Source organism: Arachis hypogaea, chromosome 4 (assembly GCF_003086295.3).
Source record: "Arachis hypogaea cultivar Tifrunner chromosome 4, arahy.Tifrunner.gnm2.J5K5, whole genome shotgun sequence".
NCBI lineage: Eukaryota > Viridiplantae > Streptophyta > Magnoliopsida > Fabales > Fabaceae > Arachis > Arachis hypogaea.
In genome coordinates, this window is record NC_092039.1 from 96,064,764 (window position 1) to 96,076,928 (window position 12,165).

At 40.5% G+C, this 12,165-nt stretch overlaps 1 non-coding gene across 1 annotated transcript; it reads left to right on the top strand.

Annotated features, from left to right (window-relative positions):
• The first annotated feature begins 8,360 nt into the window (after positions 1 to 8,360).
• LOC112798784 (small nucleolar RNA R71) lies at positions 8,361 to 8,468 on the top strand. Its single transcript, XR_003200381.1, has one exon. It is a non-coding gene; the product is annotated as a small nucleolar RNA R71 (small nucleolar RNA).
• Positions 8,469 to 12,165: the final 3,697 nt, after the last annotated feature.

The window sequence follows — 12,165 nt, forward strand, 5'->3', positions numbered from 1 at the left end:
TAAGAACAAGGAATGAGTCCACCTTAGTGAGGGTGGCACCTTCTTGAAGAACCAATGGTGCTCTTTGAGCTCCTCTATGTCTCTTCCTTGCTTCTGTTGCATGATTCCTAGTAATTTTGGTGCTCCTATCCTTAGCTGCTCCCAATAATTGTGTGGAGGATAATTTATCCCTTGAGGTATCTCAGGGATCTCTTGATTTGCAGCCAAATGTTCTACCACTGAGCTATAAACCCTTTAGATGAGTCTTTCCATCTTCCATGACTCGGAGGTGGAAGCTTTTGTCTTCCCTTTTTCTTCTTCTCTTTTTTTTTGAGGTTTCTCTGGCCTTAGGTGCCATCAATGGTTATGGAAAAGCAAAAAGCTATGCTTTTACCACAACAAACTTAAAATGTTGCTCGCCCTCGAGCAAAAGAAGAAAGAATGGAAGAAGATATAGAGGAGAGGGAGAGATGTGTATAAGTCGGCCATATGGGTGGGATTGGGTGGGAAAGTGTTTTTGAATTTTGAAGGTGGGTGGGGTTTATGGGGAAGAGTGGATGGATGTGAGTAGTGAAGGGGGTAATTGGGAAGAGAGATTGAAGTTGTTGGGAAGTGTGTTTTGGGGAAGAGTGTTATAGGATTAGGAGGTAAGGTGGGAATATGTTAGGTGGGGATCCTGTGGGGTCCACAGATCCTGAGATGATCCTGTTGGGTCCACAGATCCTGAGGTGTCAAGGATTTACATCCCTGCACCAATTAGGCATGTAAAATGCCTTTGCACACCATTCTGGCGTTTAAACGCCGAGGTGATGCACGTTCTGGGCGTTCAACGCCCATGTGTAGCATGTTTCTAGCGTTGAATGCCAGTTCCATGCTTGTTACTGGCGTTCAGTGCCAGCTTTCCTCAAGGCACATTCCTGGCGTTCAAACGCCAGGATGTTGCTTGTTTTTGGCGTTCAGCGCCAGATTCATGCTCTGTTCTGGCGTTGAACGCCAGCCAGATGCTCCTTACTGGCGTTGAACGCCAGTATGTCCTCCCTCCAGGGTGTGATTTTTCTTCTGCTGTTTTTGATTCTGTTTTTAATTTTTATATTTTTTTCGTGACTCCTCATGATCATGTACCTAATAAAACACAAAATAACAATAAAATAAAATTAAAATTAGATAAATAAAAATTGGGTTGCCTCCCAACAAGCGCTCTTTTAATGTCATTAGCTTGACAGTGGGCTCTCATGGAGCCTCACAGGTGATCAGGTCAATGTTGTATAGTCCCAACACCAAACTTAGAGTTTGGATATGGGGTCTTAACACCAAACTTAGAGTTTGGTTGTGGCCTCCCAACACCAAACTTAGAGTTTGACTGTGGGGGCTCTTCTTGACTCTGAACTGAGAGAAGCTCTTCATGCTTACTCTCTTTTGTCACAGAGGGATGGCCATGTGCCTTAAACACAAGGTAGTCCCCATTCAATTAAAGGACTAATTCACCTCTGTTGACATCTATCACAGCTCCTGCTGTAGCTAGGAAAGGTCTTCCAAGGATGATGCATTCATCCTCTTCCTTCCTAGTGTCTAAGATTATGAAATCAGCAGGGATGTAAAGGCCTTCAACCTTTACTAACACGTCCTCTACTATTCCATAAGCTTGTCTCAATGACTTGTCTGCCAATTGTAATTAGAACAAGGCAGGTTGTACCTCAATGATCCCCAGCTTCTCCATTACAGAGAGTGGCATAAGATTTATCCCTGACCCCAGATCACATAGAGCTTTTTCAAAGGTCATGGTGCCTATGGTACAAGGTATTAAGAACTTGCCAGGATCTTGTCTCTTTTGAGGTAAAATTTGCTGAATCTAGGTATCTAGTTCATTAATGACCAAGGGAGGTTCACTTTCCCAAGTCTCATTACCAAACAACTGGGCATTCAGCTTCATGATAGCTCCTAAATATTGAGCAACTTGCTCTCCAGTCACATCTTCATCCTCCTCAGAGGAAGAATAGTCTTCAGAGCTCATGAATGGCAGAAGGAAATTTAGTGGAATCTCTATGGTCTCTTTATGAGCCTCAGATTCCTTTGGATCCTTAATAGGAAACTCCTTCTTGCTTGAGAGACGTCCCAGGAGGTCTTCCTCACTAGGATTTTTGTCCTTCTCCTCCCTTGTGCATTTGGCCATATTGATCACATCAATGGCCTTGCACTCTCTGGTGCACAGAATTGTTATCATCAATGGCGCCATCAACATGGTACGCTCAATTGCAATCTCAACTCTTTATCACAACTTCGCACAACTAACCAGCAAGTGTACTGGGTCGTCCAAGTAATAAACCTTACGCGAGTAAGGGTCGATCCCACAGAGATTGTTGGTATGAAGCAAGCTATGGTCACCTTGTAAATCTTAGTCAGGCAAACTCAAATGGTTATGGATGATGTATGAATAAAACATAAAGATAAAGATAGAGATACTTATGTAATTCATTGATGGGAATTTCAGATAAGCGTATGAAGATGCTTTGTCCCTTCCGTCTCTCTGCTTTCCTACTGTCTTCATCCAATCCTTCTTACTCCTTTCCATGGCAAGCTGTATGTAGGGTTTCACCGTTGTCAGTGGCTACCTCCCATCCTCTCAGTGAAAATGTTCAACGCACCCTGTCACGGCACGACTATTCATCTGTCGGTTCTCAATCAGGTTGGAATAGAATCCAGTGATTCTTTTGCGTCTGTCACTAATGCCCAGCCTTCAGGAGTTTGAAGCTCGTCACAGTCATTCAATCATTGAATCCTACTCAAAATACCACAGACAAGGTTTAGACCTTCCGGATTCTCTTGAATGCAGTCATCAATTCTAGCTTATACCACGAAGATTCCGGTTAAAGAATCCAAGAGATATCTACCCAATCTAAGGTAGAACGGAGGTGATTGACAGTCACACGTTCATAGGTGAGAATGATGATGAGTGTCACGGATAATCACATTCATCAAGTTGAAGAACAAGTGATATCTTAGAATAAGAACAAGCTGAATTGAATAGAAGAACAATAGTAATTGCATTAATACTCGAGGTACAGCAGAGCTCCACACCTTAATCTATGGTGTGTAGAAACTCCACCGTTGAAAATACATAAGAACAAAGTCTAGGCATGGCCGAATGGCCAGCCTCCCAATGATCTAAGATAGCATAAGAATAAAGATAGCTACCAAGATGAAAATACAATAGCAAAAGGTCTTATTTACAAAGAACTAGTAGCGTAAGGTTTACAAAGATGAGTAAATGACATAAAAATCCACTTCCGGGCCCACTTGGTGTGTGCTTGGACTGAGCATTGAAGCATTTTCGTGTAGAGACTTCTCTTGGAGTTAAACGCCAGCTTTTGTGCCAGTTCCAGCGTTTAACGCCGGGCAGTTTTGAGCTGATTTGGAACGCCGGTTTAGGCCATCAAATCTCGGGCAAAGTATGGACTATTATATATTGCTGGAAAGCCCAGGATGTCTACTTTCCAACGCCGTTGAGAGCGCCAATTGGGCTTCTGTAGCTCCAGAAAATCCACTTCGAGTGCAGGGAGGTTAGAATCGAACAGCATCTGCAGTCCTGTTTAGTCTCTGAATCAGATTTTTTCTCAAGTCCCTCAATTTCAGCCAGAAAATACCTGAAATCACAGAAAAACACACAAACTCATAGTAAAGTCCAGAAAAGTGAATTTTAACTAAAAACTAATAAAAATATACTAAAAACTAACTAGAACATACTAAAAACGTACTAAAAACAATGCCAAAAAGCGTATAAATTATCCGCTCATCACAACACCAAACTTAAATTGTTGCTTGTCCTCAAGCAACTGAAAATCAAATAAGATAAAAAGAAGAGAATATGCAATGAATTCCAAAAACATCTATGAAGATCAGTATTAATTAGATGAGCGGGGCTTTTAGCTTTTTGCCTCTGAACAGTTTTGGCATCTCACTCTATCCTTTGAAATTCAGAATGATTGGCTTCTTTAGGAACTCAGAATCCAGATAGTGTTATTGATTCTCCTAGTTAAGTATGATGATTCTTGAACACAACTACTTATTGAGTCTTGGCCGTGGCCCAAAGCACTCTGTCTTCTAGTATTACCACCGGATACAGACATGCCACAGACACATAATTGGGTGAACCTTTTTCAGATTGTGACTCAGCTTTGCTAGAGTCCCCAATTAGAGGTGTCCAGGGTTCTTAAGCACACTCTTTTTGCCTTGGATCACAACTTTATTTCTTTCTCTTTTTTCTCTCTCTTTTTTTTCTCTTTTTTTTCGTTTTCTTTTCTTTTTTTTCGTTTTTCTCCTTCTCTTTTTTTTTGTATTCACTGCTTTTTCTTGCTTCAAGAATCATTTTTATGATCTTTCAGATCCTCAGTAACATGTCTCCTTTTTCATCATTCTTTCAAGAGCCAACATTCATGAACAACAAATTCAAAAGACATATGCACTGTTTAAGCATACATTCAGAAAACAAAAGTATTGCCACCACGTCAAAATAATTAAACCGTTATAAAATTCAAAATTCATGCAATTCTTCTCTTTTTCAATTAAGAACATTTTTCATTCAAGAAAGGTGATGGATTCATAGGACATTCATAACTTTAAGGCATAGACACTAAGACACTAATGATCACAAGACACAAACATAGATAAACATAAGCACTAAAATTCGAAAAACAGGAAAATAGAGAACAAGGAAATTAAAGAACGGGTCCACCTTAGTGATGGCGGCTTGTTCTTCCTCTTGAAGATCTTATGGAGTGCTTGAGCTCCTCAATGTCTCTTCCTTGTCTTTGTTGCTCCTCTCTCATGATTCTTTGATCTTCTCTAATTTCATGGAGAAGGATGGAATGTTCTTGGTGCTCCACCCTTAGTTGTCCCATGTTGGAACTTAATTCTCCTAGGGAGGTGTTCAGTTGCTCCCAATAGTTTTGTGGAGGAAAGTGCATCCCTTGAGGCATCTCAGGGATTTCATGATGAGTGGGATCTCTTGTTTGCTCCATCCTTTTCTTAGTGATGGGCTTGTCCTCATCAATGGGGATGTCTCCCTCTATGTCAACTCCAACTGAATAACAGAGGTGAGGAAAGGCTAACCTTGCCAAGGTAGAGGACTTGTCCGCCACCTTATAAAGTTCTTGGGATATAACCTCATGAACTTCTATTTCTTCTCCAATCATGATGCTATGAATCATGATGGCCCGGTCTATAGTAACTTCGGACCGGTTGCTTGTGGGAATGATTGAGCGTTGGATAAACTCCAACCATCCCCTAGCCACAGGCTTGAGGTCATGCCTTCTCAATTGAACCGGCTTCCCTCTTGAATCTCTCTTCCATTGGGCGCCCTCTTCACAAATGACTGTGAGGACTTGGTCCAACCTTTGATCAAAGTTGACCCTTCTAGTGTAAGGATATTCATCTCCTTGCATCATGGGCAAGTTGAATGCCAACCTTACATTTTCCGGACTAAAATCCAAGTATTTCCCCCGAACCATAGTAAGCCAATTCTTTGGGTCCGGGTTCACACTTTGATCATGGTTCTTGGTGATCCATGCATTGGCATAGAACTCTTGAACCATTAAATTCCGACTTGTTGAATGGGGTTGGTAAGAACTTCCCAACCTCATCTTCGGATCTCATGTCGGATCTCCGGATATTCACTCTTTTTGAGTTTGAAAGGGACCTCGGGGATCACCTTCTTTAAGGCCACAACTTCATAGAAGTGGTCTTGATGCACCCTTGAGATGAATCTCTCTATCTCCCATGACTCGGAGGTGGAAGCTTTTGCCTTCCCTTTCCTCTTTCTAGAGGTTTCTCCGGCCTTGGATGCCATAAATGGTTATGGAAAAACAAAAAGCAATGCTTTTACCACACCAAACTTAAAAGGTTTGCTCGTCCTCGAGCAAAAGAAGAAAGAAGAGTGTAGAAGAAGAAGAAATGAAGGAGATGGAGGAGGCTTTGTGGTTCGGCCAAAGGGGGAGAAGTAGTGTTTAGGTTGTGTGAAAATGAAGGATTGAAGAGGGGTTTTCGGCTATGGGAAGGTGGGTTTGGGTGGGAATGTGGTTTGAATTTGAATGGTGAGGTAGGTGGGATTTTATGAAGGATGGATGTGAGTGGTGAAGAGAAAGATGGGATTTGATAGGTGAGGGGTTTTTGGGAAAGAGGTGTTGAGGTGATTGGTGAATGGGTGAAAAAGAGAGAGAGTGGTGGGGTAGGTGGGGATCCTGTGGGGTCCACAGATCCTAAGGTGTAAAGGAAAAGTCATCCCTGCACCAAGTGGCGAGCAAAATTGCTCTTTGTGCCAATTCTGGCGTTAAACGCCGGGCTGGTGCCCATTTCTGGCGTTTAACGCCAACTTCTTGCCCTTTCCTGGTGTTTAACGCCAGTCTGGTGCCCCTTTCTGGTGTTAAACGCCCAGAATGGTGCCAGACTGGGTGTTAAACGCCCATCTGCTAGCCTTACTGGCGTTTAAACGCTAGCAGGTTCTCCTCCAGGGTGTGCTATTTTTCTTTCTGTTTTTCATTCTGTTTTTGCTTTTTCAATTGATTTTGTGACTTCTCATGATCATCAACCTACAAAAAACATAAAATAACAAAGGAAAATAGATAAAATATAACATTGGGTTGCCTCCCAACAAGCGCTTCTTTAATGTCAGTAGCTTGACAGTGGGCTCTCATGGAGCCTCACAGATACTCAAAGCAATGTTGGAACCTCCCAACACCAAACTTAGAGTTTGAATGTGGGGCTTCAACACCAAACTTAGAAGTTGGTTGTGGCCTCCCAACACCAAACTTAGAGTTTGATTGTGGGGGCTCTGTTTGACTCTATTTTGAGAGAAGCTCTTCATGCTTCCTCTCCATGGTTACAGAAGGATATCCTTGAGCTTTAAACACTAAGGATTCTTCATTCACTTGAATGATCAATTCTCCTCTGTCAACATCAATCACAGCCTTTGCTGTGGCTAGGAAGGGTCTGCCAAGGATGATGGATTCATCCATGTACTTCCCAGTCTCTAGGACTATGAAATCGGCAGGGATGTAATAGTCTTCAACTTTTACCAGAACATCCTCTACAAGTCCATAAGCTTGTTTTCTTGAAATGTTTGCCATCTCTAGTGAGATTTTTACAGCTTGCACCTCAAAGATCCATAGCTTCTCCATTACAGAGAGAGGCATGAGGTTTACACTTGACCCTAGGTCACACAAAGCCTTCTTAAAGGTCATGGTGCCTATGATACAAGGTATTGAAAACTTCCCAGGATCCTGTCTCTTTTGAGGTAATTTCTGCCTAGACAAGTCATCCAGTTCTTTGGTGAGCAAAGGGGGTTCATCCTCCCAAGTCTCATTACCAAATAACTTGTCTTTTAGCTTCATGATTGCTCCAAGGTATTTAGCAACTTGCCCTTCAGTGACATACTCATCCTCTTCAGAGGAATAATACTCATTAGAGCTCATGAATGGCAGAAGTAAATCCAATGGGATCTCTATGGTCTCAGTGGGAGCCTCAGATTCCCATGGTTCCTCATTAGGGAACTCATTGGAGGCTAGTGGACGTCCATTGAGGTCTTCCTCAGTGGCGTTCACTGCCTCTCCCTCCTCTCCAAATTCGGCCATGTTGATGGCCTTGCACTCTCCTTTTGGATTTTCTTCTGTATTGCTTGGAAGAGTACTAGGAGGGAGTTCAGTAATTTTCTTGCTCAGCTGACCCACTTGTGCCTCCAAATTTCTAATGGAGGATCTTGTTTCAGTCATGAAACTTTGAGTGGTTTTGATTAGATCAGAGACCATGGTTGCTAAGTCAGAGTGGTTCTGCTTAGAATTCTCTGTCTGTTGCTGAGAAGATGATGGAAAAGGCTTGCCATTGCTAAACCTGTTTCTTCCACCATTATTGTTGTTAAAACCTTGTTGAGGTCTCTGTTGATCCTTCCATGAGAGATTTGGATGATTTCTCCATGAAGGATTATAGGTGTTTCCATAGGGTTCTCCCATGTAATTCACCTCTTCCATTGAAGGGTTCTCAGGATCATAAGCTTCTTCTTCAGATGAAGCTTCCTTAGTACTGCCTGGTGCATTTTGCATTCCAGACAGACTTTGAGAAATCATATTGACTTACTGGGTCAATATTTTGTTCTGAGCCAATATGGCATTCAGAGTATCAATCTCAAGAACTCCTTTCTTCTGATTAGTCCCATTGTTCACAGGATTCCTTTTAGAAGTGTACATGAATTGGTTATTTGCAACCATTTCAATTAGTTCTTGAGCTTCTGTAGGCGTCTTCTTCAGATGAAGAGATCCTCCAGCAGAGCTATCCAAAGACATCTTGGACAGTTCAGACAGGCCATCATAGAAAATACCTATGATGCTCCATTCAGAAAGCATATCAGACGGACACTTTCTGATTAATTGTTTGTATCTTTCCCAAGCTTCATAGAGGGATTCTCCTTCCTTCTGTCTGAAGGTTTGGACTTCCACTCTAAGCTTACTCAATTTTTGAGGTGGAAAGAACTTTGCCAAGAAGGTATTGACTAGCTTTTCCCAAGAGTTCAGGCTTTCTTTAGGTTGTGAGTCCAACCATATTCTAGCTCTATCTCTTACAGCAAAAGGAGCATAAGTCTGTAGATCTCAGGGTCAACCCCATTGGTCTTGACAGTGTCACAGGTTTTCAAGAACTCAGCTAAAAACTGATGAGGATCTTCCAATGGAAGTCCATGAAACTTGCAATTCTGTTGCATTAGAGAAACTAATTGAGGCTTAAGCTCAAAGTTGTTTGCTCCAATGGCAAGGATAGAGATGCTTCTCCCATAGAAATCGGGAGTAGGTGCAGTAAAGTCACCCAGCACCTTCCTTGCATTGTTGGCATTGTTGTTGTTTTCGGCTGCCATGGTTTCTTCTTCTTTGAAGATTTCTGTTAGATCCTCTACAGAGAATTGTGCCTTAGCTTCTCTTAGCTTTCGCTTCAAGGTCCTTTCAGGTTCAGGATCAGCCTCAACAAGAATGCTTTTGTCTTTGCTCCTGCTCATATGAAAGAGAAAAGAACAAGAAAATGTGGAATCCTCTATGTCACAGTATAGAGATTCCTTGAGGTGTCAGAGGAAAAGAAAAATAGAAGGCAGAAGTATTAGAAGAATGTGAGAAGAGGGGAAGAATTTTCAAAAATTAAGTAAGAGATTTTAAAAAAACATTTTGAAAAATACCATTTGATTTTCGAAAACTAAGTAAAAAAAATGATTTTTGAAAAAGATTTTGAAATTAGAAGTTAAAAAGATTTGATTGAAAACTATTTTGAAAAAGATGTGGTTAAGAAGATATGATTGGTTTTAAAAAAGATGTGATTGAGAAAACATGATTTGAAAAACATTTTAGAAAGATTTGATTTTAAAAATTAATGTCTTGGCTAACAAGAAAAGATATGATTCAAACATTAAACCTTTCTCAACAGAAAAGGCAGCATACTTGAAATGTTGAATCAAATCATTAATTGATAGCAAGTATTTTTGAAAATAGAAAGGAATTGATTTTGAAAAAGATTTGATTGAAAATATATGATTTGAAAAAGATTTGATTTTGAAAAGATTTTGAAAACTTAAAAAAAATTTGATTTGAAAACAAAATCTTCCCTCTTGTGCCATCCTGGCGTTAAACGCCCCGAATGGTGCACATTCTGGCGTTTAACGCCCAAATTACTACCCTTTTGGGCGTTAAACGCCCAGCCAGGCACCCTGGCTGGCGTTTAAATGCCAGTTTGCCCTTCTTCACTGGGCGTTTTGAACGCCCAGCTTTTTCTGTATAATTCCTCTGCTGTATATTCTGAATCTTCAATTCTCTGTATTATTGACTTGAAAAGACACAAATTAAAAATATTTTTGGATTTTTAATAATGAGGAATAATCAAAATGCAACTAAAATCAAATAACAATGCATGCAAGACACCAAACTTAGCAGTTTGTATACTACTGACACTAACAAAATGAGAATGCACACAAAACACTCAAGTCAAGAGAATTTAAAGATCAGAGTAATGAAATCATCAAGAACATCTTGAAGATCACTTAAGACACATGAATGCAAGAAGAACAGAAACATGCAATTGACACCAAACTTAACATGAAACACTAGACTCAACAAGAAACATAAAATATTTTTTTGGTTTTTATGATTTTGTAATTTAATTTTTTTTGGATTTTTCGAAAATTAAGTGAAGAGGAAAAATAAAAATATCAAAATTCTTAATGAGAATTCCAGGAATCATGCAATGTTAGTCTAAAGCTTCAGTCTAAAGAAATTAGACATGGCTGAACAAGCTTCAGCAGGACATTACATTCAAGAGCTAAATTGATGAAAATCAATCAGCTTTGGTGATGATAAGAACATCACCTTGAAACACTAGAATTCATTCTTAAGAACTCTGAAGAAAAATACCTAATCTAAGCAACAAGATGAACCGTCAGTTGTCCAAACCAAACAATCCCCAGCAACGGCGCCAAAAACTTGGTGCTGTTGCCGGATTAGAAATTTGGCACTGATGTTACCGGACCAAAAGCTTGCCGAAAACTCGAACAATCCCCGGCAACGGCGCCAAAAACTTGGTGCACGGAATTGTGATCATCAATGGCGCCATCAACATGGTACGCTCAATTGCAATCTCAACTCTTTATCACAACTTCGCACAACTAACCAGCAAGTGTACTGGGTCGTCCAAGTAATAAACCTTACGCGAGTAAGGGTCGATCCCACAGAGATTGTTGGTATGAAGCAAGCTATGGTCACCTTGTAAATCTTAGTCAGGCAAACTCAAATGGTTATGGATGATGTATGAATAAGAATAAAGATAGCTACCAAGATGAAAATACAATAGCAAAAGGTCTTATTTATAAAGAACTAGTAGCCTAAGGTTTACAAAGATGAGTAAATGACATAAAAATCCACTTCCAGGCCCACTTGATGTGTGCTTGGGCTGAGCATTGAAGCATTTTCGTGTAGAGACTTCTCTTGGAGTTAAACGCCAGCTTTTGTGCCAGTTCCGGCGTTTAACGCCGGGCAGTTTTGAGCTGATTTGGAACGCCGATTTGGGCCATCAAATCTCGGGCAAAGTATGGACTATTATATATTGCTGGAAAGCCCAGGATGTCTACTTTCCAACGCCGTTGAGAGCGCGCCAATTAGGCTTCTGTAGCTCCAGAAAATCCACTTCGAGTGCAGGGAGGTCAGAATTCAACAGCATCTGCAGTCCTTTTTAGTCTCTGAATCAGATTTTTGCTCAAGTCCCTCAATTTCAGCCAGAAAATACCTGAAATCACAGAAAAACACACAAACTCATAGTAAAGTCCAGAAAAGTGAATTTTAACTAAAAACTAATAAAAATATACTAAAAACTAACTAGAACATACTAAAAACGTACTAAAAACAATGCCAAAAAGCGTATAAATTATCCGCTCATCACTCTCCTTTTGGATTCTCTTCTGTATTTCTTGGGAGAATACTGGGAGGAGTTTCAATGACTTTCTTACTCAGCTGGCCCACTTCTGCCTCCATATTTTTGATGGAGTATCTTGTTTCACTCATGAAACTGAAAGTGGCTTTTGATAGATCAGAGACTAGATTGGCTAAATTAGAAGTGTTTTGTTCAGAATTCTCTGTCTGTTGCTGAGAAGATGATGGAAAAGGCTTGCTATTGCTCAGCCTATTGCGTTCACCATTGTTGAAGCCTTGTTGAGGCTTTTGTTGATCCTTCCATGAGAAATTTGGATGATTTCTCCATGATGAATTATAGGTGTTTCCATAAGGTTCACCCATGTAATTAACCTTTGCCATTGCAGGGTTCTCAGGATCATAAGCTTCTTTAGAAGCTGTCTCTTTAGTACTGTTGGATGCATTTTGTCATCCATTCAGACTTTGAGAGATCATGTTGACTTGCTGAGTCAACACTTTGTTCTGAGCTAATATGGTATTCAGAGCATCAATTTCAAGAACTCCCTTCCTCTGAGGTGTCCCATTATTCACGGAATTCCTCTCAGAAGTGTACATGAATTGGTTATTTGCAACCATGTCAATGAGTTCTTGAGCCTCTTCAGGCGTTTTCTTTAGGTGAATAGATCCACCTGCAGAATGGTCCAATGACATTTTCGAAAACTCAGATAGACCATAATAGAATATATCTAATATGGTCCATTCTGAAAAC